Here is a 6,203-nt window from a genome sequence, read left to right on the forward strand (position 1 = left end):
CACTCAAGACCAATCAGCACCACCTATTGGCTATCCAAATCACGGACCGAATGACGTTTCAAGTAAAGTGAAAACCACCAAAGCAGCCTCTTTCTCTACTTATCGCAAACATACATCATTCTCGGGTCCGTGGAATTTTGAATGGACTAAGGATCATCATTTGGGAGATGTTGGTGTTATTTTCTCGCATAAAGGAAAGAAAAAGGTGAATGTTAAATAGAAGCAACATAAAGGTTCCTCTAAAGTTAATTCTCTTATTCATAATCCTTCTCTTGTTAGTATGAGACGTGTTGCTCGTATGCCACTCAAAGATCGTCAAGCTTTGATTTGAATGCTCAAGAAGCATAAAAAGAAAAAATCAGCACACTCTAGCAATGTTGGCAGGCACATGTGTCGAGTCTTTGGATGCAAAAACATCTTCCACAAATTTGGGGGTGATTGGAGAAATTGGGTAAATCTACAAAATAAATCTAATGAGGGCAGCAAAGACATTGTGGACATTGGTAAAGCTATTAACTTACAATTCAAAGGTGATTTCTCTAATATGTTCCAAGTTATTTCTCGGCCAAGCAATTCGGTGAAGAAGGTAACGAAAGGTAGTGGGGGCGTGGAAGGTAGTAACTCAAATGTTGTTTGTAATTCAGCCGGTTGTTAAATTGTGTTTTGTGTTTGTGTTGGGTGTTATCGGTCAAAATGAAATTTATTTCTTATAACATTAGAGGTCTAGGGGGATTGGAGAAAAAAAAAGAAATTTAGAAACTTGTGAAATTTCATCGTCCGTGGATTTTATGTATTTAGGAAACTAAGTTGGAAAATATTGATGACTTTCTTTGTGCTACTCTATGGGGAAGTCAAACCTTTGGTTACTCTTACGGCTGCCTTTGTGGGGGCTTCGGTGGTATTCTAACTCTTTGGGACACAATTGAGGTTGATGTTTGGTTAACTAGGAGTATGTCTTATGTTATTATTATTCAGGGGTGTTATGGTGAAGAATGGGGGCGAGTTTGCCCTTTGCAAATGTTTATGCTCCGTGTGACACCCTCGGTAGGCGGGATGTTTGGACTCGCCTTGGTTCCATTCTTAGCAACTTCAGCGACTTATGTTGGTGTGTGTGTGGTGATTTTAACGCCATTCGGTCTCTATATGAACGTAAGAGCAGAGTGGTTGGCACCGTTGTTGAAGATTATTCTCATTTCAACCAGCTCATTGATAATAACGTCCTATTTGATCTCCTCTTTGTGATCGGAACTATACTTGGTTTAGAGGGGATTGTGTCTCTATGAGCCGTCTTGATAGATTCCTCCTCTCGAAGATTGGTGTGCTCGTTGGCCTCATTTTATCCGGCCGAGCATTAATTCGCGGCCTTTCGATCATTGTCCTATTTTGCTAACTATGGATGAAGCTAATTGGGGTCCTCGACCTAGGCGTATGTTGAAGTGTTGGGCGGATTTACCGGTGTTACACTCAATTTGTTCGGAGAAATTGCGGTCTCATCATGTTGAGGGGTTGGGTGGTTATGTTCGAAGGAAAAGTTAAAGCCGATTAAGGGGAGCATGAATACCCGACATCAAAATCACACTCAAAACCTTGAAGGCCGTATTAGCAATATTAAGGATCGCATTTCTTCTCTTGATGCTAAAGCATGCAATGCCAAAAATCTAGATTACTTTGGTTGAAGGAAGGAGATGCTAACTCTAAATATTTTCATTGTATCATGTCCTCTCGTCGACGTGCAAATTTTATTGTTTCCCTAACTCGTTGATGGGGTCACCGTTGAGAGTGTTGACGGAATTCGGGGAGCGGTGTTTAATCACTTCTCATCGCATTTTTGATCGATTGCCATTGAAAGACCTTGCGTTGAGAATCTCAATTTCAAGATGCTTAATGTCGGCCGGTGTGGAGATTTAGCCAAACCTTTCACCGTTGAGGAAGTGAAGCAAGCCGTGTGGGATTGTGACAGCTTTAAGAGCCCCGAACTCGATGGTGTTAACTTGGGCTTTATCAAGGATTTTTGGCCGGAACTTCAAGATGATTTTATGCGTTTCATCTCTCGATTTTCACAGGAACGGAAAATTATCAAGAGGTATCAACAATACTTTCATTGCCTTAATTCCTAAGGTTGAGAGCCCCCAATGCTTAAATGATTTCGGACCCATCTCTATGGTCGGTAGTTTATACAAAGTTCTCTCTAAGGTTCTCATCAATAGATTGTGTTGGGTTATGCCTAGTATAATTTTAGAAACACAAGGTGCTTTTATTCATGGTCGACAAATTCTTGATGGAATCTTGATTGCTAATGAGTTGGTGGAAGATACTAAGCTTCGAAAAAGATTTCTTTTCAAAGTTGATTTTGAGAAGGCCTTTGATTCAATTGATTGGTCCTATTTAGAAGCGGTCATGAAAAAAATGAATTTTTCCTACCTTATGGCGTAAGTGGATTAAGGAATGCATCGGCACGGCTTCGGCTTCGGTTCTAGTTAATGGTTGCCCAACGGATAATTTCAAATTTGAACGTGGATTGAGGCAAGGTGACCCCCTATCACCTTTTTTTATTTTTAATAGCAGCTGAAGGCTTGGATATTATGATGAATGCTTTAGTGGAGGCTGGCCTTTACTGCGGTTATAAGGTGGGTGCCAATAATCTTGCTCAAATCACTCATTAACAATTTGCCGATGATACCTTGTTAATTGGAGATCGTAGTTGGGCAAACATTAGAGCTTTGAAAGTGTTGCTCCTTCTTTTTGAGGCGACATCCGGCCTAAAGGTGAATTTTCACAAAAGCATGCTAGTTGGTGTTAACATTCATGACTCTTGGTTGGCCGAGGCGGCTTCCCTTCTTCATTGCAAGTTGGGCCGTTTACCTATCCTCTATTTGGGGCTGGCTATTGGTAGTGATCCTCGCAAGTTAAAATTTTGGGAACCTTTGCTTGACCGCATTAAGTCAAGATTATCGGGTTGGAAGAGCAAAATCTTTCTTTGGGTGGCCGCTTAGTCCTTCGAAGTCCGTCTTGTCCTTTCTTCCGGTCTATTTTCTTTCCTTCTTCAAGTCTCCCGCAGGTATCATTTCCTCTATTGAATCTATTTTTAATTGTTTCTTTTGGGGGGGGGGGGGGGAGTGAGGAGGTTAGGAAAATATCTTGGATTAACCGGGACACCGTTTGTTCCAAAAAGGAGAATGGAGGTTTGGGGGTGCGGAGGATTAGGGAATTTAATTTAGCACTTCTTGGCAAATGGTGCCGGAGGATGAGGGTTGAAAAGAGTAGTTTGTGGTATAAAGTCTTAGCAGCTAGGTATGGGGAGGTGGGAGGTATTATTGCCGAGGAGGGAAGGTTTAATTCTCGTTTGGTGGAACGACTTGATTCTTATTAAGAATGCGCACAGTGCGGGAGGTAGCCGTTGGATGATAACATTGGGCGGGAAGTAGGTGATGGTTCCCAAACTTTATTCTCGGTGGGATCCTTGGATTGATGACATGGTTTTGAAGAATAGTTTTAGTCGCCTTTTTGATCTTGCTACTAACAAAATGGCAACGGTGGCTGAAATGTATTCGCTTGGGTGGGGGGAGGATGGTGAGGCTTGGAAGTGGAGGCACCGATTATTAGCTTGGGAGGAGGAGAAGGTGCGGGAGTGTTGTGATTTTTTAACTAATATTGTTTTGCAGCCTCATATTTCGACGACGGTGGATTTGGCACTTACATGTGACAAACAAATATAATGTTACAAGTGCTTATAATCATTTGATGTCAACAATCAACAATAATATTGTCGCAGCTCATGCAACCGATTTTTGGAACAAACCCTCAAAGTCAACCTCTTTGCTTGGCGGCTATTCCCGAACCGGTTACCAACAACAGATAATTTAATTAAAAGACAAGTACTTCAACCAAATGCTCGGCTTTTCACGTGTGGTTGCGGCATGATGGAGGGCCTTGAGAACACCTTTTTCTCTCTTGTGATTTTTTTGAGAAACTTTGGTACGGTATCTCTAATCGGCTTAGTTTCCACATGGTGTATCCGTAACATGTGTCGACCATTTACATCAATTTGGCACCTTAGGGGGTACTGCGAAAGTATTTGCTCAGCTTTTAACCTCATATGGCTTTCTTGTGTTTGGGTGATTTGGATTGAAAGAAACGCTCGGGTCTTTAACCAAAAGAAGGCCACTCTTGATCAATTACTCGACAAAATTAAACTTCAATCTTCTACGGTGGCCGAAAGCGAATCGTCCTAGCTTTGTTTTCTCTTATCATTTTTGGTGGTTGAACCCTTTACCTTGTTTGGGCATCTATTTGTAATAGGGGTCTCGACACTTGGCCACTTTTTGTTTTGTATCCTATGATTTGAGGATGTAACTTGATACTCTTTCGTGTGGTTTTTTGGCAATTCTTGTGCTGATTTTGCAGGCTTTTGGTAATATATTCCATTTTATCTTCTTCAAAAAAATGATAAAAATAGGCAGATTCATATCTTAATATTCGAATGTTGGGATCAATTTTCATCTTTGTTTAATTAAAGCTGAATTCTTTTTTTCTCCCTAGATATCTGCATTTTCCGGTCATCAGACAGACATGTTTGAAAATAAAGAACATCTTTGACAAAAATCATTTGCACTAAAAATATTTTTAAAACAAAAGACATAACAGGTGAAGGGTCAAGTGACTAGTTGCTTTAACTAAAGGGCAAAAGTTACCCATTGATATACATAAGAGACATTCAATAAAGATTTATAATTTTAAAAAAAAGTTACTTGTAGCTCTACAAGTTCTAAAATTTATTTACTTGATTTGAACAGAAGATGATATTTTTTTCATTATAAAGTGATCATACAATTTCCTATTAGTTACATGCAAATAAGGAGAAAAAAATATGACTAATTATGCCGCGATCTTCTTTCTTGCACTATTTCTTGTTTTAATTGACGCGAGTGGTAAGAACTTTTTAAAACCCTTTGTAAATTTTCTTTATCTTATACACAATATTTCATCCACATCTTATAACATTCACCAAATTTGTTTTACATCACAGCATTACTTGAATGTATTTTTGACATTGATTGTCCAACAAAAAAGTGTGCCCCTCCTCTTGTTGCAAAGTGTGATATGTATGAGTGTTATTGTCGATGTCCCGGTAAAAATTAAGTCAATCAATACAAATATTCTCTTGCCAATTCCTTCTTGATCGCCTTCCAACAAGGAAAAATCTTTCGAAAAGGTGCAAGGGGGTGTTCGGATCGAGGGATCACTTGTTCACTAAATGTGGCTTTGCTAGTGCTCTATATGTCGAAGTGTTCAAATGGCTTGGATTGGTGATATTACGGAGAAAATCACCAATTTGCTTGAGATATTTTATACTTTGGCTCGGAAAGGAAAATGGGGGGGGGGGGGGGGGGGGGGGGGGGGGGGGTTATTGGGTTGGCATACAATTTTTTGGTTAATTTGGCGAAGAATGATAGAGTTGTTTATGTTAAGTTAACAAAGACTACAAAGTTGTCCTCGTGATCTTAACTCGGTTGGTATGGACAATACATAAAATATGCAAGGTTGGGGGTTCAAACCCCGAACACCACAGAAAAAAACAAAGACTACAAAGGTGGTTGAAGAAATAAAATAAGGTGGTTGAAGAAATAAAAAGGTTGTCTTATAATTGATTTTTGTGTAGGAATCCGGGTCCTCCGGGTATGTATTATGAATGACACTTGGTCCCTTTAGATGGTACGCTTCATGGAAATTGATTGTCGTTTTTTTTATCCTTAATCTAAGATTATTTTTCTTGTAGGGATGAATACTACTTGTACTTTATGTTTCTGTTTGGATTTATAATGCCGTTTGCATTTATTATTTCCTTCTTCCGATGAAGAGTTTTATTTATTTTTTTTGTTAAAAAAAAAGTCAACTAGGATTCTATGATATATTTTACATTCAGACTAAAATATATTCAAAATCTATAACTATTGGATTTCCATAACATTGTTAATATTATAATTTCTCCGCAGTTCAGTTTATATTTATGTCACCTTAAAATTTCTTTGACAGGCTCAAAAGGTTGGATTAGTTTTATATGTTATGGAGAACCACAGCGCATGACTTATACTCCCTCCGTTTCAAAATACATGTCCGAGTCAACTACTTCACATATGCCAATGCACAATTTTGACCGTTAATATCTTTAATTATCTAAAGTAAAAAATTATAAAAATTTAATA

The 6,203-nt window shown here is 38.8% G+C and overlaps 1 pseudogene; it reads left to right on the forward strand.

The window, feature by feature from the left end:
• Positions 1-289: 289 nt before the first annotated feature.
• Positions 290-4,548, forward strand: LOC146922404 (uncharacterized; annotated as a pseudogene).
• The last annotated feature ends 1,655 nt before the right edge of the window (positions 4,549-6,203 follow it).

The sequence above is a fragment of the Medicago sativa genome, chromosome 5 (assembly GCF_051527215.1).
Source record: "Medicago sativa cultivar Bolivia chromosome 5, Bolivia_mono, whole genome shotgun sequence".
Taxonomy (NCBI): domain Eukaryota; kingdom Viridiplantae; phylum Streptophyta; class Magnoliopsida; order Fabales; family Fabaceae; genus Medicago; species Medicago sativa.